This window comes from Nelusetta ayraudi, unplaced genomic scaffold (genome assembly GCF_046127955.1).
Source record: "Nelusetta ayraudi isolate G7.1 ecotype Tasmania unplaced genomic scaffold, CSIRO-AGI_Nayr_v1 ptg000026l, whole genome shotgun sequence".
Classification (NCBI taxonomy): domain Eukaryota; kingdom Metazoa; phylum Chordata; class Actinopteri; order Tetraodontiformes; family Monacanthidae; genus Nelusetta; species Nelusetta ayraudi.
Genome location: NW_027466076.1, coordinates 3,247,501 through 3,272,500, shown reverse-complemented (window position 1 = coordinate 3,272,500; position 25,000 = coordinate 3,247,501). Strand labels below are relative to the sequence as shown.

At 50.3% G+C, this 25,000-nt stretch overlaps 1 protein-coding gene across 4 annotated transcripts in view; it reads left to right on the top strand.

The window, feature by feature from the left end:
- The window catches only part of cntfr (ciliary neurotrophic factor receptor), an 84,928-nt gene that overhangs the window by 6,721 nt on the left and 53,207 nt on the right, over positions 1-25,000 (top strand). For 2 of the 4 annotated variants that reach the window (XM_076029074.1, XM_076029071.1), the window contains exon 2: positions 8,060-8,127. The exons of 1 other annotated variant lie outside the window; for it this stretch is intronic. The gene's annotated coding sequence lies outside the window, so the exon portion shown is untranslated. Of the gene's footprint in view, positions 1-8,059; positions 8,128-23,911; positions 24,054-25,000 lie in introns of those variants that run through there. One more of the 4 variants, XM_076029072.1, reaches the window with a different exon arrangement.

Here is a 25,000-nt window from a genome sequence, read left to right as displayed (position 1 = left end):
TCATTAGACAGACTTCCTGCGGCCCCGGTGCTCCGCCCACTGCCTTTCAGCCGTAATCAAGCGTTGCAACATAACTATCGAAAGAGACATCGCTAATACACCAGCAGCAGTGGACCAGACACACACACACACACACACACACACACACACACACACACACACTCACACACGTGTGTGAGAGAGAGAGACAGCAGCAGCAGCAGCAGCAACAGCAGCAGTAAGAGCAGCATCAGTAACAGCAGCAGCAGGAGCAACACACACACACACACACACACACACACACACAGACTCACAAAAGGCAGGATTGAATGCAGAAGGATTATTTTATGTAACGGGTTTACGTCTCTTTGTGTGACTGAAAGGCGGCGACAGACACAAAACCAGATGAGGCATCTTCTTCTTCTTCTGTAAACCGCAGAGAGCACCAGGGTTAGCCCTCTGTTAGCAGCAGGGTTAGCCCTCTGTTTGCAACAGGGTTAGCCCTCTGTTTGCAGCAGGGTTAGCCCTCTCTTAGCAGCAGGGTTAGCCCTCTGTAAGCAGCAGGGTAAGCCCTCTGTTAGCAGCAGGGTTAGCCCTCTCTTAGCAGCAGCAACAGCAGGGTTAGCCATCTGTTAGCAGCAGGGTTAGCCCTCTCTTAGCAGCAGCAGCAGCAGGGTTAGCCATCTGTTAGCAGCAGGGTTAGCCCTCTCTTAGCAGCAACAGCAGCAGCAGGGTTAGCCCTCTGTTTGCAGCAGCAGGATTAACCCTTTGTTTGCAGAAGGGTTAGCACTCTGTTAGCAGCAGAGTTAGCCCTCTGTTAGCAGCAGCATCAGGGTTCGCTCTCTGTGTGTACCCGCAGAGGGTGTGGCTTCGACTAAACCTGAGGGAGGCGTCAGTGATGCCCTTTCTGACATCATCATTTCCCAGACCCGCACTTTGAACTGTGGGGCCTTAAACATACACACACATGAACACACACACACAGAGGAAGGGGGGTCAGCGGGGGGAGGTTTCTGATATCAGCCGCCTCACTGAGCTAAACAGAGTAAATTGCCGCTTTGACAAGGTGACGGCTCTCAACCCTTTGTGTGTGTGTTTGTGTGTGCGAGTGTGTTTGTGTGTGTGTGTGTGTGTGTTGTGTGTGCCACCAGGAGCCGGTGAGAAAATCTGATTGGCCGCGCTAGAGTTCGAAGAAACTGCACTAACTCCCTGCCTGCAGCGCCGCCTACTGGCCGCTCAGCCCCCCTGTGTGTCAGTCATTTTTCCCACCACTAAAAAGGCACCGTGCAAAACTTTTTTTAGCCGCAACCCCCCCAAAAAAAGATAAAAAACGGAACGCCAACAGTTTTAACGATAAGAAACGATGTCGAATCATCTTGAAACCACCGGGAAAGAGGTTTTAAATAGAGAGACTGCTGTGCGTGTGCGTGTGTGTGTGTGTGTGTGTGTGTGTGTGTGTGTGTGTGAGAGAGAGAGGGTCACATGGCCGGGGGGTGTCCATATTGTCGAGGAGGTTTAGCTCAAGTGTGAAATCCATATCGAAGCCCTTCGGATATGCTCAGCTTGAAGAGTCCGGCGTGTTTGCGTGTGTTCGTGTGTGTGCGCGTGTGTGTGTGTGTGTGTGCGTCTGCGTGCGTGCATGCGCGCGTGCGCGCGCCTCTGAAATCCAAACCCACTCCACTTTTGCATAAATCCTTTCTGACGAGTAGCTAGGGAGCGAATGAGGCAGAATAAGAGAAGAAGAAGAGAAACGAGAAAAGGCAGAAATTCCATACGTCGGTTATCGTAAAGGTCCATATTTCTGCGCCGCTGCGAGCAATTTGTTTTAATTGGCTACTTAGACGTGATGCGAGACTCAATCGCCTGTTTTATTTTCGCCCTCTCAGTTCTTCTTCTCCTCCTCCCTCTGAGTTTTTTTTCTCCCCCCTTAACAACCTCGATGGAAGATGAGAACGTCTTTTAACTGCTGTGATTATCTTGCGTTGTGTGTGTGCGTTTGTGTGTGTGTGTGTGTGTGTGTGTGCGCGCGCGTGCGCAGAGGAGCAGCTGGTCGGCGGCTCCTCACCGACCCGTCCTCCGCCTCCTCTCGTCGAGCCGCTTTCATAGCAAAAATACGGACAGTAGCACACCCGTGTCTTATTTTTTTTTTTTTGTGAAAATGTCATTGAATTGGTATCGCCGCCTCTTTTACTGCGCAGGCTTAATTGTCTGGATCAAAAAATCCCAAATCTGCGCAGTGCAGGACCGAGACAAGACACAGTAAACCCTTAAAAAGTGGTCTTGAGACCAATGTCCAGTACTACAACGCTACCGTGGGGGGGGGGGCGCTAATTCACTAATTAGCCCCCCCACCCTTAAAGAGAAAAAAATGACTCCCTTGAAGCCTAAAACTGCTGCTGGGTGGAGCCAGCTAGTTTCAACTAGCCGTCAACCCTCCCCGACTGTTGCTCCGCGTTCATTCAAGCTAACTGTTTAAGCGCTTCCCGCTTCCTCATATTAGCCTGCTAGCACGGCCGGCAGCTTCCTTCTGATGTCACGGCGCCGCAGTAGCCCCGTTTAAATGACACATTGGCGCTCGCGCACACACACACACACACCCGCACACACTTGGGATAACCTCAGCCGGGGAGGATTATGAATATTAAAATAAAAACACATTTTGTCTGACGACGACGACGACGACGGGCTCCGGTTTTGAGCCGGAGGCAGTGGCGACTTAGCGCTTAGTGCTGTGTGTGTGTGTGTGTGTGTGTGTGTGTGTGTGTGTGTTTGCGTGTGTGTGCAGCAGCAGCGTGTGCACACAATGATAATCCACAGAACACACAAACCGAGTTTTTTCTCAGCAGAGCGCCGCCCTGCTGGATGGCCTTTCATTTATTTTTGGCGTCTCATCGTCTAACGCGAACACTCATGCTAACGCTAGCCCCACGTGGTTAAAGGGTTGTTCGAGAGCAGCTGACTCCTCCCACTTGTGTCTTCATTGGACTTGCTGCCCATAAAAACCGGCCACGTGTGACGTCGGTCGACATTGACTTTTTTCGAACATGGCCGCAAAAAAAAAGAAAAGAAAAACATCCAGTTTTCCACTCGACTTTCAGCTGAATTAACTATAGGGGGGTTTAAGGGGGGAAAAAATGTAAAGAAAATAAATGGCTGAAACACTTTTGGGCCAATTTCCCTCCAAGTCGAGTCGCTTTTCAACCGTCGTGTGAGAAAAGTGGCATGATTGACTCTCTGTGTGTGCGTTCGTGTGTGTGGTGTGTGTGTGTGTGTGTGTGTGTGTGTGTGTGTGTGTGTACGTGCTCTGTTGTGTGTCTCATGGATTTTCCAGATAAAAGGCGACGACTGGAGGAACAATTTTCTTGGTCGCCTTCTGAACAAATTGGCCCTTCGGTCGACAGCGGCATCGAGTTTTTAGTTTCATTTATTTATTTTATTTTCCCCCCAGATTTTGTTTATTCTTCCCCCAGATTTTTCTTTTTATAGTTCCGATCACAACTTTGCTTAGAAAATCAACAAATGGGATTCTTCTTCTTCTTCTTCTTCTTCTTCTTCTTCTTCTTCTTCTTCTTCTTCTTCTTCTTCTTCTTCTTCTTCTTCCTCTGCTGGTCAATACTGGCCGGAGGAGCCGCGTGGGGGATCGATGTGGGCGGAGTCCTGCTGGCTAAGTGACAACGCTAACGCAGCCATCGATCCGTCTTTAAAAGCTGACGGACGATCCTCAAACTTTTGTTTTTTTTCCCGCTTGCTCCGATCAATCGATGGATGGGTGGATGGATGGATGGATGGACTCCGTCCCATCAATGCAGACGCACTGAAGAGAGAAAAAGAAAGTGTTTTCTTCTTTCCGGAAAAGAGAAAATGAAATGTTAAAAACTTGCAGTTCCTTCGTCCTCCACCGCGGGCAGCATGGCGCAGGTCGAAGGCGATGAGCGCTGACGCGTATTTGTCATTGTCTGTGTTTATTTAATGTCTGGTGTTAAACGTGATGGATGTATAACAAAAGCGGCCACGAGAGGGAGTCGGCGAGGTGTCAAACTTTGGGACTTCCCCTACCTGGGGGTCACATGATGTGGCGCCCACTTCCTGTCCACCTCCCTTGAGTGAGTTGTCTTTTTTTTCTTCCTCTGTGGTTTTGGCCTGCAGCTCGGGCTGCACTGCCCTTCGACTCCCCCTGCTGGCCTCCGATGGTACTGCCACAGTGGAGGTCAAACGAGGTCAGAGGTCAGACATACGGCGGTTTGGGGTGCGGGGAGGTCGTGTGAGAGGTCACACGACAACCCGGGAGGAACCGGAACCTCGTAGCAGCTAGCACCCTAGCGCTCGACTCCCTCTGATTCTTCTTCTTCTTCTTCTTCTCCTCCTCCTCGGCTCTCTGTGTGTTTGCCCATGTGGGAGCTGACAGTAAACAGCCCCACCCTCTGGTGGTTTTCCTCTATGAAATATTCTGACCTGCAGCGAACACATAATTAGAAAGCTGTGAACCGAGACGGTGTGTGTGTGTGCGACCGCGTGCGTGCGCGTGTGTGTGTGTGTGTGTGTGTGTGTGTGTGTGTGTGGGTGGGTGGGTTTGTGTGGTCAGAGTGGCACTGGGCTGGAACGACGGCGTCCTGCACTCAACAGTCGGCACAGATAACAGGAAGTGGATAAACGGATGGAAACACAGAGATATGGCTCGTCTCCATTACCTGCTGCTGTTGCTGCTACTGCTACTGCTACTGCTAATGCTAATGCAAATGCTGCTGCTGCTCGGCTTTGTCACGGACCACAAGGCAGCGGAATATTCATTTTGTAGAATAAATAAATGAAAAACTAATGTTTACGTTTTTTTTGCATGCGTTTTTGCCGCTGACCAATCGTTGTGTCATCTGAGGACAACGAGGCGGAGCTACAGCCTACAAAACAGGAAGCTGTGAGGTGACGTTAAGAGCTTTTTCGGCTTTTGCTGCTGATTGGCTTTTTCGGACGCTGGGTGGTTAGGCTCCGCCCACCGTCCCAAAACCCGTCCTGATTGGTTGGTTCTTATCTCCTCCTTTTAGCGGACGTACGACTGGATCACTATGAACAAAGTCTCGGGTAGCTTTATTGGAACCAACTGCGTTTAATCTGTCGATGCCGTCACCGCGACTCCCCCCTCTCACCTTGGCCCTGCCCCCCTCCCCGATTCATGTTGGCCCCTCCCCCTCTCATGTTGGCCCTCCGCCCCCCCTCCCCACTTCTCAAGTTGGCCCCGCCCACCTCTGGTCGTGACCGGCTGTGTGAATGATGTCACAGCACTGTTTTTTTTCCGCTGCCCCGAACGCGCAGGTCTGCGTGACCTCCGGCTAACCTTGTCGCCTCCCTCCTCCCCCCACCTCCTCGCCACCCCCCTTCCTCCCCCCAAGCTGTTGGTGTTGGAGGGCGAAGGAGCGTCGGCGCCACCGCCTGACCTTGGAACACGTTTGCACCTTTGGCCACATGACGGCACACGTACACACGCACACACACACACACACACACACACACACACACACACACAGAGGAAATGAAGGTCCGGTGGCTCCGGCCGTTAATTAACGTTGATGGCGACCAAGTTATTAAAAATCTCATCTCCGTTCCGGCCGTCCGCCCAATCGGCATCCAGATTGATTCCCCCCTCAGCCCTTCCAGCCCTGTGGGGGGAGTGAAGGGGGGTAGAGGAGGGGAGGCCGGGGGGAGGGGGTGGGGGTGTTGTGGTTTTGGGGGAAAAATAATGAAAAATGTTTGTGGTGTATGTGGGAGAAGATGCTTCTTGTGATTGGCCGAGAGACTGTCACGTGACCTCTGATTAGGAAAGTGTGTGTGTGTGTTTGTGTGTGTGTGTGTGTGTGTGGACTCACAGCTGCTGATAAGGTGCCACTCCCTCCTCCAGCTGACCTGCAACCTGCCAGGTGTCACAATTTGCACCTACTTCACCTCCTCTTCTTTCCCCGTCTTCATCCTCCTCCTCCTCCTATTCCTCTGTGATGATGAGGATGATGATGATAAAGATATTGGTGATGATGAAGATAATAGTGATGATGAGGATGATGATGAGGATGATGATGATGATGATGATGAAGATAATAGTGATGATGATGATGATGATGAAGATAATGGTGATGGTGTGGATGATGATGATGATGATGATGAAGATATTGGTGATGATGAAGATAATAGTGATGATGAGGATGATGATGATGAAGATAATAGTGATGATGAGGAAGATAATGGTGATGGTGCGGATGATGATGATGATGATGGTGGTGGTGGTGATGGTGGTGATGATGATGATGATGATGATGCTGACTGACGTCTCAGGCTGGTTTGTGTTGTGCAGTGACAGTCGACCGTCTGCTCAGCCGCTATAAATAAAACCCGAGCAGTTTTTTCTTTCTTCCCTCCTGCTGTAAAATCAGTTATTATCCCGACTCAACGTCACTCAGTCATGGAGCCGTGAGTCTTTAATCCAGCGTGTGTGTGTGTGTGTGTGTGTGTGTGTGTGTGTGTGTGTCTGTTTCACGATCCTGATTATTGTTGGTAATTGTCATCCTTTGCTTGACACTGACAGCTGACCCCCCCCCCCCCTCGATCCCCCTCCTCCACCTACCCCTCCCCATTCCGCTGAAAGGCATTCTGGGAAACAAAACTGTCTGTCGGATGAAAAAAAATGAAGTTTGATTTCTGTTCAGCTTTCGAACGTTAAAAAAAAAAGAGAGAGAGAGAGAGAGAGAGAGCATTTCAAGGTGAAAGCCTCTGATTGGTGACCTGACAGCTGCTCAGCCCATCACCATGTTTCGAGAAACGTTTGAATGCATTTAGAAATATGTTCCAAATTCCATGTTTCTCCGTATGTATATATATATATATATGTATATCTATAAATATAGATATACATACATATATGTAGCGATGCATGGGATGACGAGGGTTAACATTAGCGCAGGTTAGCAAGGGTTAGTGATCGTTAGCAATGCTGAGCGAGGTTTAGGAAGCGTTAGCCAGGGTTAGCGCGCTCACCGTGTCCAAACAGGAAGTGCCTAGCTCGGCTCTCTCTCTCTCTCTCTCTCTCTCTCTCTCTCTCTCCCTCTCTCTCTCTCCCTCTCTCTCTCTCTCTCTCTGTCTCCACCGCCGCCGAGTCGAGTCACAAACGTTTGCTTTGATCTCGTTAGCGGCGAACAAAGCGGGAAAACAGAGGAGCCAATTAAAGCGGCGGCGGCGGCCTGTTTTCTGCGGGATTAGCCTCGTTTCTCGCTTAGCCGCTGAATCCGCCCACAACGCAGCCGGATAACGGCAGCGGTGGAGGCAGGCAATTGGGGGGGGGGGTGCTGTTTTTTCAGAAATGAATGTAAAACGTGTGCGGAAAAAAAAAAGAAGGTGAGCCGGCAGCAGGAAGTTGACAAATCCGATTCCGAGTCGTCGTCGCGGCTCAAGTGACTCAGACGGACAAATTGAATCGCCGCTTAATTCCATCACTGCCGCAGCCGCCGTCGGTCCTCATCTTCTCCTGGAGGAGGAGCCTCATGGAGCCACGCAGTCACACCACGCAACTCAAGCTCTATAACATAGCTGTCAAACTCTGGCCCATGGCCCAAATTTGGCCCGCAGTGTCATTAAATCTGGTTCGTGAGGCGTACAAAACCACCACTAGGGCTGCTGGCCCGGCGCTATTATACAGCACAAGTACTGCTAATACTACAAATCCCAGAATGCTCAGTTTTTTTTAATTAGACTTTTGAATGAATATTTTTTTTTAGAATTTTTTATGTGTTTTAACTTTGAGCTGATTTCACTCTCGACCTTCAACAGGAGGTCACGCAGCTGCAGTAGCAGCGTGTTAGCCATTTAGCATGTAGCACAATCGCCGTGCGGGTGTGTGTGCGTAGGCGTGTGTGTGTGTCTGTGCATGTGTGTGTGTGTGTGTGTGCGCGATGTGATGCAGTCTGACGGGGCTTCATCGTCTGATAATTACACATGATGGGAGGCGGGGACTTGATTTTTCGGGGCCTGTGTGGGCGTGGCTTGCGGTGTCGAATACAATGAAACTTCCCACTGACGCCGAGCTTCTGTGTCGCTCCAACAGGGTAAAGAAGAGGAGGAGGAGCTTCGTCGTCGTTGTCGTCGTCGCGCCGACGCCTCGTCCAATCAGAGGTCGGTTCTTCCAGCTTTCTCCTCCCCTCCGTCCCCCCCTCACTCCTCCTTCACGTCCTGCCGCCTGCGCTGAACTCTGGCGGTTTGTGCTGAGCTCAGAGTCTCAAACGGCCCCTGAGTTTTTCACGTCTGCTGAGCCGAGAAAAACCTGCTGCTGCGTCTTCATCTTCATCTTCATCACCTTCATCATCTTCATCTTCACTCTCATCTTTAACTTCATCATCATCTCCAGCATCTTTATCATGATCTTCAGCATCAGCATCTTTAGCAACTTTAGCATCTTTAGATGACTGTCAGTGGTAGCGAGGCCCTCAGTGGCAGCTGCGTGTGGGTTTTAGAGGGGGCGGAGCCAATAGTTGGCCGAAGGGGGCGTGGCCTCCCTCCTGAGAGACGCATCATCACCCTGTTTTTGTAGCGGAGAGGATCTTTGTGTCTCTTCTCACACAGACGATTGGAGGGTAAACTTTGGTGGTGGGCCGTAAGGGGGCCTCGAATGCACATCCTCTTCCTCTCCCTCTCTCTCTCCCTCTCTCGTGCTCTCCCCCCCACCCCCGTCTCTAATTGCGATCAATGCGAGGCTGCAGGATGAAGTGAAACTGGAGAGCAGCTGATGCAGCAGCAGACGCTCGTCGATTCCTCACGACCTGGTTAGTTCTGGGAGGGCAGGTGGGGGTCGGTGAGAGGGTTTGGAGGCAAGGGGAGGGTTGATGATGTCACCGAGGGAAGGGAGGGGTGGTCGTCGGGGGTCGTATTTCCTCCCGCCGGGCAGCATCACCGGGACAGGAGGCGACGACAGAGACTCGGCTCCACTTTCAGAAATCACAACCTGGTTTCACAACCTGGTTTTCTTTGCCTGCTTTAAGCTTCCTGTGTTGTTTTAAATTCATAGCGCCACCTGTAGGCCCTACCTGTTTCCCGTTGTTTTGGATGCAATCAGAAATGAATGGGAATGAGAGACTTTGACGATTTCGTGCAGAACACTGTGTGTGCACGTGTGTGTGTGCGCGTGTGTGTGTGTGTGTGTGTGTGTGTGTGTGTGTGTGTGTGTCTGTGTGTGTGTGTGTGTGTGTGTGTGTGTGCGCGTGTGTGTGTGTGTGTGTGTGTCTGTGGAGGTAGCGGATGGAGAGCAGAGCTGATGGGATCAATACTAAGCCGTCAGGAGGTCTGTTGCTGCCGGAGAGAGGCAACAGGACACCTAGTGGGGGAGGGGGGTGGGGGAGATGCAATGGGTTGGGAGGGTGTGTGGAGGGGGAGGGGCTACAGGGGGGCGAGGGCAATGATGAAGAGTGGAAGAGGGACGACGCGGTAACGTCAGGCATTAAATCGTGAACCTGGAGCCAGACACACAGGTTAGCGTGTTAGCACGTAGCCATTTAGCATCTGGACCAATCAGCTGCCGAGCTGAGAGTCTCTGGGGAGAAGGGGGAGGGGCGACAAGGCCGTGTTTGGCCTTCCAAACTCTCTCAGCTTCAGGAGGAGGAGGAGGGCAAGGGGAGGAGTCAGAGGAGGGAAGGAGGAGGAGTCAGAGGAGGGGGAGGAGGAGGAGGAGGAGGAGATATTCATAGCGATGGTCTTTTGATGCATAATTCAAGCAACATGACGAGCAGATGAGTCCCAGAAGATTCTGGAATCTTTGGACTCGACGAGGTGACGCTGAATATTTAAACACTGGCGGCGGCGACCTTCGCCTCTATTTTTATATCTTTTGTCTTTCTTCTTCTTCTTCTTTTTGAAATGACTCCCATTTCACCTCTCTCTCTCTATCTCTCTCTCTCTCTTCATTTTTTAATCCCTTTCTTCCTCTTCTTCTTCTTCTCCCGGCGGCTCCATCAAACCCACCGACAAAGACGGATGGCGCCGCCGGCGGTGACGGAGGCGGAATCTTCTCATCTGTGACTTTATCTGCGAGTGTGATGGGCGCTAATTAACCCCCCCCCCCCCCCGCTCCCCCCTCCACCCACACCCACTGATTAACTCTCCTGACGGGATCAACCGACAGTCTGATTTAACGTGGAGGGAATAATAATAAGATGCTTTACTCTTATTATTATTATTATTATTATTATTATTATTATTATTATTATTATTATTATTATTATTTAATGTATTTTATTAAAGGTCAAAACTCAAAAGCATCCAAATATTCCCTTTTGGATGTTTGGGTAGGGGGGGTGATGATGTCACCACGGGCGGGGGCCAGTGGGAGGGGGCGTCGTCGGGGGTCATGTTTCCTGCCGCCGAGCAGCATCACTGGGACGAGAGGCGACGACCGAAATTCCACTTTCAGAAATCCCAGCCTGATTTCTTTTTAGTGTGTCTACTTGCTTTGGTTTTTGTTGCGTCCACCTGTGGGCAAAAAAAAAGAAACACTCACTTCTTCTGAATAATTTCAGAACCTGTTCTGAAATATTTCAATCTATTGCCTTTGTTTCGGATGCAAACAGCCGGGGAACGGTCCTCCCTGCCTGCGGGGGGTGCTGTGGTTCCCTGTTGGATACAAAGTAGCGTCCCCCCTATTGATTTCAATGGAGTTGCTGGCTAGTTTTTTTTTTAACGGTTTCGGGGTCTACTCATGGATGAGGCAGCGGCAGCGTCACTTCCCATGAGCGTCACCCAATCAGAGCGGGCCGTGATGTCACGCCAGGAATATGAAATGCTCTTCTTGGGGTTTTCTCACATTTTTAATTTCGTTAGAAAGAATCCGAGACTTAAAAATCTGCAATAGGAAGATTTCTTGTGAAACTTGTTTCAGGTCAAAGGTCGTCCTGTCGGCTATTTTGTATTGCGCTCTAATGGGGGAGAAAATGCTTTTTGGACCGTATGTGGTTCTTGGTTGCAGTACCTCGAAGGGCCACTGGAGATAAGAGAATGTTACCCCACCATCATGCTGGTCGTCCAGTGTGTGCTGCAGCCTGCAAACAGAAAACACTGCAGGAAAAGAAAGAACGAGAGAGGGAGCAGCGGGCGAGCGAGTAGCGAGCGATCGGGTTACACTAATGCACCGCCGCCTTGGGGACGAACACACACAGACACACACACACACATGCTCATCCCAGAGGGCTGGCCAGCCGTCAGCCTGCAAAAAAACAAAACAAAAAACAAATTAGAAAATAAAACAGAAATACACCCGAAACATGCACGGCGGCGGCGGCAGTTAAAGGTCAAAGGTCAAACAGCGACCAGCTGTCATCATCATCGCACACAGGAGGAGACAGGAAGACGGTTTTAACCGTGAAGGCGTCATTCCCTATTGTCTCCACTAGGGGGCCGTCGGACGGCCAGTTTTTACACTGTTAGTCGTTTGAATCGCTGAGCTACAAAAGATACAGTAGCTGCGGTAGATGAAGCCATGCGGCGTCTCTCTTGGCCTACGACGCTAACAGGGCGCTAGCTCACTAGCTGGACCACGACGATGCTGTGGTAGATTATTGGTACGTCCTCTAGAGGGCACCGTCCTGCGAAGTGAAGTGATGTGAAGGTTTCCTTTTTTCTCGAGGAGTGACTGTTGACCTGGAATGTTTGGATGTCAGCAGCAGCAGCATACACACACACACACACACACACACACACACACACACATACACACACACACACACACACACACACACAGTCAGCAGTCAGAGGGTCTTTTTGTGAGTCAGTGGATGCAGGAGGAGGACAGGACGTCTATTCATCCCAGAGTGGAAACCTCCTTTCACTCCCTCCTCCTCCCCCTCCACCTCGTCCTCCTCCTTCTGCTCCTCCTCCTCTTCTTCCCTCCCTCCCTCCCTCCTCCTGCCAGAGCAGGAGTTTATCGTTAGAAACAGGAAAGACAAGAGGAGTAAATTCATTTAGAGGAGGAGTTGGAGGAAGGGGAAGACATGGAGGAGGAGGAGGAGGAGGAAGAGGAAACACTCGTCCATCAGTGAAGCTCAGTCTGTAAAGACACTTTCTCGTTTTTCCCAAAGAGCGGCGGTGGTGGAGGGGAGGTGGGAGGAGGTGGGAGGAACTCCACTTGACAGCGGGTGTGACTCCCTCCCTCCCTCCCTCCCTCCCTCACCTCACACTCCTCCACTTCCTTCACCTTTGACCCCACTCCTCTCTCTCTCTCACTCACTCATCCTCGGCTCCTCACTTCCTCCTCTGTGCCTCCTCTGTGCCTCCTCCTCCTCCTCGTCCTCCTCCACCTCCCTCGAGAACCTTTTTATAGGAGCCATGTGGACCTGTGTGTGTGTGTGTCTGTGTGTGTGTTGAAGGTGCTGACACGTCTGATCGCCGTGTGGTCCTCCTGCCGACGGCCCCTCAGCTCGGAGCTTTGAAGAGGCCAAAGCGAACATGTGTGTGTGTGTGTGTGTGTGTGTGTGTGTGTGGTGAAGGTCCGCCGAAGGGAAGGAGAGTTGTGAGAGTAAAAGTAGTTGTTACTGCAACACACACACACACACACACACAAACACACACACACACACACACAGATGCTACTAATGATTCTTCTTCTTCTCTGGTGTGATATCAATGGGGCGGAGCTACAGCAGGGGTGTGACAGGAACAGGAAGTGGCAGGGGTGGGGATGATTCTCCCTGTCAGCCGAATGGAACTGGACCCAGCGGCTGCTGCCGGCAGGCCGGTCTGCTGAGGAGAGGGGGAAAATAAATAGACAAAGAATAAATTAAGGAGATTTCAAACGAGGACAGTTTTCTTTTTAGTGGCAACATGCAAAAAGAGGCAGCATCTGCTCTGGCCGCGTTCCATTCGGAGGAGCTGTTAGCGGGTCGAGCTGGCGGAGCGGAGAGAGAGAGAGGTGGGGGAGGTGTGGAGCGGGAGGGGGAGGGGGGAAAAGGAAGAGAGTGGGGAGAAAGGTGGAGAGGAGGAGAAAGGGATAGAGGGGGAGTAAGAGGGAAAAGAGGAAGGGATGGGTAGAGAGATGGAGAGAGAGAGGGGAAAGAGAGAGGGAGTGAGAGAGAGAGCGGGAAGGGGGGGAGGCTTGAGCGGCAGACTTCACTTCTACACCAGGAGCAATCCATCATACACACACACACACACACACACACACACACACACACACACACACACACACACACACATACACACGAACTGGCCTCAGGGACCCTAGTGGACATTCAGGTAGCGCCAGTGTTAGCGGGGACGTGGTTCCAGAGACTGTGTAGAGAGAGGGTGGTGGTGGGGTGGGGGACGGAGAGGGGCGGAGTCAGCAAACAGGAAGTAGTTCACCTGCTCTCCCAGCTGAAGCCCTTTTTCTTTACTCTTTTTTTTTCAAACTTGCGTCTTTTGTTTTCTTGTCAAACTGTTTGACGCTGCACTCGGTGAGTGATGTCATCGACGTCAGCCAATGTGCTCTCTGCTGGGTTGCTTGTGCTGGGATGGCGAGGGAACGCGGCGTCCCGCAGCCCAGGTGGGCGGAGCCTCGTCTGGAGGCTTTTCCAATTGAGGCGTCTCGACGCCGCCGCCCTCCAGACCAGGGCAGGAAATGACTGTTTCCCCGCCGACGCTGCTCAGATCTTATCAGCATCGCTGCTGCTGCCAGAGGCTCACACTGCAGCGCTGCCAATGGAGCAGCGACAGCCGCCCGCCAGGGGTCAAAGGTTGTCATTGAGGAGTCCTCGCCCTTCTTTCCTCCACCTCCTCCTGTCCTTCCACCTCCTCCTCCTCCTTCCTCTTCTCCTCCTCTTCCACCTCCCCCTCCTCCTCTTCTTCCTATTCCCCTTTCTCCTCCTCTTCCTCCTCCTCTTCTTCCTCCCCATCCTTCTCCTCATCCTCCACCTCCTTTCCTCCTCCTTCCTCTTCTCCTCCTCTTCCACCCCCCCTCTTCTTCCTCTTCCCCTTTCTCCTCCTCTTCCTCCTCCTCTTCACACCCTCCTCCTCCTCTGCCTCTTCTTCCTCCCCATCCTTCTCCTCCTCCTCCACCTCCTTTCCTTGTCTACCTCCCCCTCCTCCTTTTCTTCCTCTCCCCCTTTCTCCTCCTCTTTCTCCCCCTCTTCCATCCCCCTCCCCCTCCTCTTCCTCCTCCTCCTCTTCCTCCTTTTAGCTAGAAAAAAAATCTGTTGAGCCACAAGCCAAACGCTGACTTCCTGCCCCTGGTGACCTCAGCAGATGATGATTTCAAGTCCTTCAAGTTCTTCAGAGACATGGAGAAGCCACAGAGGTCAACCAGAGGTCAACCAGAGGTCGCTGGATTCAGTCTTGTCCAACACGGCGGTGAACGTACGTTGCTTTCTTGGCTGGCGCTCTGACAGGTTGACCCCTGGCTGACCCCTGGTGTTGGGCGATGACCTGGTGTGACCCCTCCTCCATGCCCCCCTCCCTCCCCCGCCACTGACGGTGCGCTAATACAACAAGCTAACGTGAGAGTCACATTGCGTTATGAGCTCATGACACAAACGCTGTCACGTATTGATTTTTTTCTCTCCCTAATATTTGTTGCTGGCAGCGACTCTTTGGCTGTGTGTGTGTGTGTGTGTGTGTGTGTGCGTGTGTGTGTGCGCGCACGTGCGTTGCCGATTGTCGTGCGTTGCAAGCACATTGCGTGTACCCGAGCGTGTGTTGTATGATTGTTGTCTACACAGCGGTGACAGTGTTTGGAATATCTTGGCGCTCTGTTTATGGCGGCGCCGCCGTAAATCAATAAGTCGTGACGGAGCGCGCCAGTGTTTATCAACAAGGCCAAGCTGTTCGCTAGCCGCTAGCCGTTAGCCGCTAGCTTCGCTAGCGTCCTGGCGGTCTTGCCGGCAACAGGTCAAAACGTGGCGTCATGGCCCAAAAACGCACTTATATGTGTGTGTGTGTGTGTTTGTGTGTGTGGTTCTGCTTTGGGAAACACGCTAATTGGATTTTTTCAGAGCCACTGGCAGATGGGAGCTCGCTGCTGCTGCCGCCGCCAACGCCTCCGTCCTCTAATAATTTCGGTCCAAAACTATTTTTTTGTGAAGCAGCAGGACAAAAAAAAAAAAGGCAGAAAGAAAAAAAAAAGCTCTTTGCTAAATATTTGCAGGCGGGTAAAAAATGTTGCGTGTGGACGCTGGTGAAACATGTTTGGTGGCCAGAAAACGTGACCTGACCGGCAACTCGGTCTGACTGACTCTCCAACTCTCTCTATCTCTGTATCTCTGAATATCTGACTCAATGACTCTCCAACTCACTGACTCTCCAACTCTCTGACCTTCTGACCTTCTGACTCTCTGACTCTCTGACTCTTTGGCTCTTTGGCTCTCTGACTCTTTGGCTCTTTGGCTCTCTGACTCTTCGGCTCTTCGGAGTGATGCTCAGGAAAGGCAAACACCTCAGTAAAGTCTTTGCTGAATCCCAGCTGACTTGTGGCGGCTGACAGGAGTCAGTGTGAAGGCGGAGCTGAATCCCCTCCGGCAGCAGCGGGAGTCTTTTGACGGCTCTCTCATTATTTTTTATTTTTTCCACCTCTTACAAACCAACCGCAGCAGCAGCCTATAAAACTCACTCACATCTGAACCCTCGCAGAGGAAATAGATGAATAATTATTTCATTCTTAATTCATCAGTAATTAACACATCTTTGTTTTGTTATTTAATTATTTAAAGGAGATGGAATTTGGGCGCCGGCGGTGAAAAACCCGTCTTCTGCTCTGTTCATCCTTGAAAATATTAACGACTCCAGGAATTAGACCGGGCCCGCCCTGGGCCGCTCCGCGTGTTTCCGAGGTGGGAGGGTCTGCAGGGGGACGAGTCAGCCAGAGGTGAACGACCTCGATGTCGGCCAGCAGAGATTTGAGGCTTTAACTCAGCCGAGACTCGTCTGATTCATGAGGTCCGCAGAAAGAGGGAGGACCAGCACGTGTGTGTGTGTGTGTGTGTGTGTGTGTGTGTGTGTGTGTGAGAGAGAGAGAGAGAGAGAGAGAGAGAGAGGGAGAGAGGGCAAGAGTTCAGCCATCAGCCGATTGGTTGGTTTACAGCAGCGACACAAACTCACCTTCCAGTTGCAACAATTGACTTCAGAAACCACACAAAGAAGAATCTGTGTTTCAGTGTGTGTGTATGTATGTGCGTCCCTCCTACTTCCGTTGCTTCCCACTTCCTGTTTAATTCCCGCCTACTTCTTGCACCTTCAACTTCCTGTTTAAGTCCCACCTACTTCTGGTTCCTCCACTTCCTGTTTAAGTCTTGCTCTTTCTGGCACCTTCCACTTCCTGCTTAAGTTCCACCTGCCTCTGGCGTGTTCCATTTCCTGGCTAAGTCCCGCCTACTTCTGGCCCTTCCACTTCTTTTTTGGGGCTGTCGCTCGGCCTCTGGGTGGAGAGAGAGAGGGAGAGAGAGGGAGGGAGAGACGGGTGTCGTCGGCCGTATCACTTCCTGTCGTAACTGCCCTCATTTCCTGTCTCCTCTCAGACTGTGGTGGCGTGTGACTGTCATTGACATTTATTCCATTGCAGCAACATTAGCATCAGCACACACACACACACACACACACACACACACACACACACACACACACACACACACACACACACACACATTCTGTCTTCAGCCACTCGGCGAGTCATTGTCAATGGGCAGCTGTGAGTCGCAGTCAGCAGCCAATCGCTGGGAGTCTTGTTAGCAGATTAGCGGCTCTGTCGTCGGGATGTCAATGAATCTGTGGGGGCTAATTAATTGAAGCTTCTTTTTTTTTTATCCTCCTCACTTTCAGTCTCTCCTAATGGAGGGTCCTGATAACCCAGACAACCCCTCCCCCCCGACCCTCTCCCCACCTCACCGCAGCAGCCCCCCAGCTAAAGCTAAATTAGCTTTGCATGAAACTGACAGCGATAAAGGCGGTGAAAAAAACAAAACAAAAACCACAGTCAGTCTGTGATTAGCACGCTTGTTCGGATCGGCGGCTAAATGCTGGCGCAAGGCTAGGTTAGCTTTGAAGCTAGGCTAGCTATTCACCTCAGAATGCCACAGTAGGGGGAATAAACAACTAACCTACCGAATGCAATATATTTAGAAATGAATAAGCTTTGAGAAGATGATCTTAAACAAACATGCGTTATTTTTTTTTCCCCTTCCCCAAACATGCAACCAGAGCTTTGCTGTATCTGAGCAGAGGGGGGCGCTCTCACCCTCAACATCTGCTTCCTCTTTCTTTTCTTTTTTTTGTTCATGTCTCATCCCTAAAAAATTACCTTTGAGAAGGACGGGGGGGCGGCAGGGGGATCAATAGATCACTCAGGCTGCTGCAAATGTATTATCTTACACAGGAAGGAAGGGGAGGAGGCTGGCGGGGGTGGGGGAGGGGTGGATGGAGGCGGGGAGGTGAGGAAGAGGGGGAGGGGCCAGGGTCAGACAGGAAGTGAAGGATGAGGCGGTGAGGAGGGGGGAGGGCGGAGCCACAACTGGGGAGGAGGGTCTCCAGCCAGCCAATCCCAAGCACCGCCTCACGACCAGGTGGGGACCTTGTGATGGACTCACCTGGTCGCCAAGGTCACATGACTGGACGGAGGAGGAGGGGGAAGAGGAGGAGGAGGAGGAAGGGGGGGAGAAAAAAAGGAGGAGAGGGAGGGAGGAGAAGGAGAAATAGGGGAAGGAGGAGGAGGAGGAGGAGCTTCTCCTTGTCTGAAGGTCTTGTTAGGACGATGACAACAGGAGAGGAAACACAAGACACACACACGCACACACACACATACACACACACACACACACACACACACACACACACACACACACACTAGACGGATCGATGCGTTTCATTTATCATCTTTCTTTGCAACGGCAGGTTTCCTCATGCAGAGGCAGCGCAACTCGGTCGGAGCGACAGACACAAAGGAACACAAAAGACAGACACACACACGCACACACACACACACACACAGGTAAATCAACAAGGTGGTGGTGACAGCCAAGGTGTTTGTTGCTGGATGCTGGCGGCTGAATTGTTGCTGTTTGTGGATGTCGTGTGTGTGTGTGTGTGAGTGTGTGTGTTTGTGTGTGTCAGTGTGCGTCTCTTGGCGCCGATCCTGACCCCCCCCCCCCCCCCACCGCGTCACCCCCTCCCCCACCCCTGCCTTCATCTTCAGATAAGCCGACAGCTCATCTGAAGATGAAGTCCAACAGCAGCTTAGCGCCGACAGCTCTGCCCCCCCCCCGCGCTCACCCCCTCCACTCGCACTCACCCCATTGCTATACAACCCCGACGCACAAAATCCGCCTTGTGTTGCGTTGTTGAAATTGTTGTTTGAGAATTTTGGGGGAAAAAAACTAAAAAAATCAACACAACAGCAACTTTTACCCCCCAACGTCTGTCTTTATTTCAAGACAACATGTTGAAGGAGGAGTACAGTGTAACACTCTCTCTCTCTCTCTCTCTCTCTCTCTCTCTCTCGCTCTCTCACACACACACACACACATGCAAACGCATGCGCACACACAGACACACACTCCGACACATTGGATCTGTTTGTGGAGTCGCCGAGACTTTGCACGTTGCATTTCCGTGTACCTTGTGTGTGTGAGAGTCTGTATGTCTGTAGGTGTGTGTGTGTGTGTGTGTGTGTGTGTGAAGGGCCACCCAGCTAATAGACAAACACGTGCGGCTGCAGGAAATCCCTACAAATAGCGTCGTGTGGTCAGAACCAGCAGACGGCTGGACAGACTGGCTGTGTGTGTGTGTGTGTGTGTGTGTGTGTGTGTGTGTGTGTGTGTGTGTGTGTGTGTGTGTGTGTGTGTGTGTGCGTGTGTTCAAGTTAAAAACAGTGTGTTTACTCAAACGGCCTCTTTGGTCAACACGGAGGACACACACACACACACACACACACACACACAGGAGCTTTTTCCTCCACACGGATGCCTCAGGGAGCGACTCCAGCGAGCGGCTGTTCCAGCATCGGCCACTAGAGGGAGCTGCTGAGCACAGGCCTCTGCTGGCAGCGAGTCGAGACACAAACCAGTTGTTTTCTCGCTTTCCGATTCGTTTCCGTTCGTTTGTGACCTCGTCGTCGTGGCCGTGTCAGAAAGTCCAACGCTGAGGGTTTTTCAAAAAAAAAAAAGAAAAAACTTTTTTTAAAAAAGTTTTATCTAACCTCACACAGAGTCCAAACCGCTGGCATCTCGGAGGGGTTTTTATTTATTTTGTTTTATTTCATTTTTTTCTCTCCTGGTTACTTCAGGTTTTTCCTGCATTTTTGTTTTTTTTTCCCTTTCGGGTCGTAAAAGATACTACTGGTGTGTGTGTGTGTGTGTGTATGTGCGTGTGTGCAATTATTCCAAATATAACGCAAGCTGGTTTCTGGAAGGACAACAACCCTTCATCAGGGCAGCAGTGAGGAATGCAGGCCTTTGCCGAGGTGCTGCTGCTGCTGCTGCTGCTGCTGCTGCTGCTGCTGCTGCTGCTCCCTCCTCCGGATGTTCGTAAAGAGTACACTAGGGTTGCCAACCATCCTTTAAAATACAGAATCGTGTTTGAAGATGAAATGGTGCGCCCTGTATTGAATGGATTGCGGGCCGGGGTTTGTCCCGTATTTCTGATATTTTTATTTTCGACGTAAACTCAACGTTCATTTCCACAGAGCTTACGTTCAAAACCGTAATCTACGTAGCTGCAGGCGATATCATTGCGCACTTTGAATTCCCGCACTTTATTGATTGTTGTGTAAAAATATGTTCAATTTAAACATTGTTTCTAATGTCTAATGGTAACAAAGCAGTTCAAACTATGTGAGCCCTATTTTAAGATGATTTACCACTACTGATGAGCCACTGGCCTGTGATGGTCAAGGCCCCGAGCACTTCGGGAGGCCTCCTTTATTTCTCCGAATGAAAGTTGGCAACACTAAATGGGCCTTATACGGTCCCCGGGCCGTAGTTTGCCCACGCCTGGGCTAACCCCCGGCTAGCGCACAAGGAGTCGTCCGCGATGGAAGCAGCTTTTCCGCGTAAGATTTCCTCATCCCGGCTCACTTCTCCGTTTGTGAGTCAGTCTCCTGCCAGCGGCTAACAGCGGAAGTTATTTGTGGAGTTGGAAGTTAGAAGTGGAGTTAGTTACGATCGTTCGGGTTGAAGGTGTTACTCGAATTTTTTTGGGTATTTTTTGGTGGAGTGGATCAGCAGCGAGGTGAACATTTTTTTTTCTGTCGTCGTCCTGGAAGCGCAGCTCCGTCTGCTTCTGATTAACTCGCAGCAAAAACACCTTTGTTCCGAAACATCACAGCCCACAGCACATCACACACGCACACACACACACACACACACACACACACACACACACACTCAGCTCCTGGAGGCTCCCAGTTCACATGGGAGAGTCCACACACCCATCATTCAAATCCTCGTAGGCTGCAAGAATGCCGAGGAGAACACGCACACACACACACACATAGACACACGCACACACACGCACACACTCACGCTGCTGTGCTCTGTTTTCGTAGCTTTGATACACTTATAGAGGTCAGAGGTCAGAGGGCTGGAGGTGGCCGTCGTGTTTTTCCAGAGTTTTTCCAAACCGCTGAAATCTGCTTCCATACACACACGCACGCATGCACACACACACACACACACACACGCATACGAGGAGGTCCAGATGTCGGGGCAGAGACTGAAAACACACCCTCACACACACGCACACACGCACACACGCACACACACACACACACACACACACACACACACACACACACACTTGTGCAGCGATCTGGGAAAAATAAACCCGTCGCTGTTCTGTCACCTGTCAGAGTTGAAGCTCCGTCGCGTTAACAACCCACCGGTTAGCGGGTTAGCGGGTTAGCGTGCGTCGGTGACACCTCCCCTCCACCCATCCTCTGCGGAGGTGGGGTGGTGGGGGGGGGGGGAAAGGGGGATGGGGGGGCTTGAAAAGTCTCCGACGTCTTCAGGTGCTTTAAATCTCAGGCAGCCGAGAGCCGTCAGCTGTGATCAATGGCTGAATTCATCACCTACCGTGTGGTGTGTGGGTGTGTGTGTGTGTTCTCAATACACACACACACACACACACACACACACGCACACTGCAGCTCTCCAGTCTCGATTGACGCCCGTCTTTAGCGAGCCAATTATAGCTGCTGTGAGAAAGGTCGTCCAGCCAAATGCCAAGTGTGTGTGTGTGTGCGCGCGTTTGTGTGTGTAGTTTTTGTTGTTGTTGTTGTGTAGAATGCCAGCAGACTCATCGCCGTCAGGTCGATGAGAGAGAGTGAAGGATCATGGGAGAAGAGGAAGCGAGGGGGTTTGGGTTGGACAGGAAGTGCCACGGTCTCGGAGTAGACTGTGTGTTCGTGTGTATGTGTATGTGTGTGTGTGTGGTGTGTGTGTGTGTGTGTGTGTGTGTGTGTGTGTGTGCGTGTCTTAAAGCGATGATGCGCTGGATGATGGACGAGCGGCCGTAAATTTGTTTTTTTCCGCCCGTTGCTGCAGTGGCTGGTTTCACACTCGCACTCCCAGTCGATTTAGCCCCGACCCCCACACTCCCGATCGCTCCCCTCCCCCTTCTGACTCACCCTGTCCACGTCGGACTACCTCAGGTTTGGAAAAGTCGGAGAAGTTGCGGCGCTGAGGAAGGAACAAAGATTGAAAGATTTTTTTGCTGAGTCCTGCAATGCTACGATGCTATAATGCTATGATGCTACCACACTGCGATGCTATAATGCCAGGATGCTACCACACTGCGATGCTAGAATGCTACGCTAAACGCAGTGTTTCAAAATCAGCCTGAAGCTCCTTCTGGAGGTTTTGATATGTTGTATATGAACTTTTTTGGGGGGACGTCTTCTCCCTCTCCTCTCCCTCCTCTCCCTCCCTCCCTCCCTCCCCCCGAGTCTTCGGCACTATTTCTTCTTTACGAGCGAAGTGCCGTGGCGTGGCGGCTCGCGGCTCGTCGCCTCCGCTGGCAGGACGCTGCAGCTGCAGCGGCACTTTAATTATCTTTACGAGCCATAAATCCCCCGTCGGAGTGTATAATCTGCAAAACACTGTGAGTTTTGACGTTGAGCTGCCGAGGAGAATTTTTTTTTGGTGATTTTTTTTTCCCTTCTCAGCGGCAACGACACGTGAATCAAAACACTTTTGATTTTTTTTTTTCCCAACGTTTTAAACAATCAGGAGGAAAATAATGAACAAATACAAGTGGGAAATGATGATGCGTTTTGATTTTGTTTTTTAAAAAAAAAACAGAAGTAATTTTTATGAATACGGGGCCTGTGCATGTGCACGCGTGCGCGCGCACACACACACACACACACACACACACACACATACACTGACCTGCCCTGGCGGCGTTCCAATTTAAATGCAAATGTTCCCAAATCGGAGGCAGGAAATAAATAAATAAATGAACCAACGAAGAATGACTGAGTGAATGAGTGAATGAATTTAAAAAAAATCATTTGATGCCGCAATGAATTATATATTTTAATTGAGCAGTGAAAATAATTCAGCCGTTTACCCCCCCTCCGGAAAAGAAATGAATAAATAAACAGGGAGGGGAGGGGTGAGAGATGGAATGGAGGGATGGAAGGATGAATGGATGAATGGATCATAGAACAATGGGTGGATGGTCATAATAAAAGGATTTATAGATAGATGGACAATAGAACAATGGATAGGTAGATGGTTGATGGGATAGAAGGATGGATGAATGGATGGATGACAGAAGGATGAATGATGGATGGATGACAGAAGGTTGGATGTTGATGGATGAATGGATGATAGAAGGATGGATTATACAAGGTTGATGATAGAAGAATGGAGGGATGATGGAGGGCTGGAGGAATAGATGGATTATAGTTGGTTGATGGAGGGATGGATGATAGAGGGATGGATGATGGAGGGATGGATGGACTCTGCGTGGCGTTTGTCGCCTGCATGCCGCCGTCCTGCCAACAATCTGAAGCAGTCAGATTTCAAAAAGTCTATTGTTGGTGGATAGATGGGATAAATACCCCCCTGACACACACACACACACACACACACACACACACTCAGTGCTGGGCTCTGATTGGCAGTTGGAATGCCGATGCTCTGACAAGGGAGGCAATTTTAATTTCACCCGCCGTCACTCTGCTCAATGCAAACACATATGAGCTGCCAATCACAAACACACACAAACGCACGCACACACCCATAATGTGCATAATCTTCTCCTCAAATCATCAGCGTGCATCTCCGCTTCCCCGCGGCGGAGACAACTTTTTAAAAGACGCTGCGGTGCGTTCAGGGACGGTCGGACTGCTGCTCGTTTCTGGATCTTTCTAAAGATCACCTATGAGAAAGGAGGTTTTCAGTGTGTTCGTTACTTATATATATATATATATATATATATATATATATATACATATATATATATATATATATATATATATATATATATATATATATACATATACATATATATATACATATACATATATATATACATATACGTATATATATATATATATATATATATATATATATATATATATATATATATATATATATATATATATGTATATATATATGTATATATATACATACATATATATATTATATACATATTTATACATATATATGTCGGGGTGAATTCGTTGGTAAAATAAAACGCGGTCAGACAAGAAACGGGGGGGAAGGCTGTTCCTCCTCCTCCTCCTCCTCCTCCTCCTCCGCCACCACCGCTGAAAGCCTTCCGGTGTTCCCCTCGCAGCGCTCCGGCCGCGAACACGGCGGAACGCTGTTCGCCGCCCGTGTCAACAAGAGAGGGAGACAAGCGGGAGAACAAGGAAATCCACTTTGCGACGTCACGTCACGTTCGCTGTCGGCTCGGCTCGGCTCGTCGTATCCGCGCCTGCCCCGGCCCCCTCGAAAACAAAAAAAAAAAGAGAGAACAAGAAACAAACATGTGCCAACATGACGGCGGCGCATCATCAATGTTTCACGTCGGGACAAATTGAAAAGGACACGTGATGCTTCCGAAAGATTCTACCTGGATTTTCTTAGAAGGTGATTGAACCAAAAGTTCTGCCCCAGTTCTTTAGCTCTTAATGACCGTCGACCGACCAATCAGCTCATCCTGAACTTGCTGTTGTTGTTGTGCAGCTGTAGTGTTACTGTTTCTTTTTCTAGCAGTGAAACCATGATTTTGTTTTTCCCTCTTTTTTTTTTATTTTATTACTATTTTTCTATTTTTGGTACCCAAGTCTTAAGCACACGTTGATTACAGTCTTGTCACGACGCTAGCAGGAAGGGAAAATTACAGCGACCCGCTGCTTTGCTGGAGGCGGAACAGATTTGTTTATTTATTTATTTATCTAGAAAAATAAGTGACAATTACTGCAAGACCACTGGAGGAGCCTGAACACTTCTCAGCCAGTTATTTATCTGGCAGATTAGCCCGTTAGATTAGTCCCTAGCTTCAGCTTCTTCTTCTTCTTCTTCTTCTTCTTCTTCTTCTTCTTCTTCTTCCAGTGACAATGTGCATAGCTTCCAATTAGTTTTGTAAGTAAAGTGTGGTTGGAAAAATAAAAAAAATCTTCTTTTTCGACTTCTCCTTCGTCTTCTTCTCCTCATTTTTCTTCTTCATCATGTGAAAATGTGCAAAGTTCCCAACTAGCTACTGTAGCTAGCCTCTTTAGCAGTAGCTGTTTGTTGTTGCTTTTGTTGTTGTTGTTGTTGTTGTTGTTGCTGTTGTTGCTGCTGCTGCTTATTTACGGCGTGCTGCCCCTTTAAGAGTCTCCGGAGAGGACGGAGCCATTAGAGCGATGAAAGGCAGAGAGAGAGAGAGAGAGAGAGAGAGAGGCAGGAAGTGCTCCTCCATCCATCTACATGTGGTGGTGGTGGTGGGTCGGGAGGGGATGGGGGTGTTTGGCCACGCCTCATCCCAGGCCCCTCCCCTCCCCACTCGATCGCTCCCTCCTTTGCTGCCTCGCTCGCCCATGACTCTGCTGTTG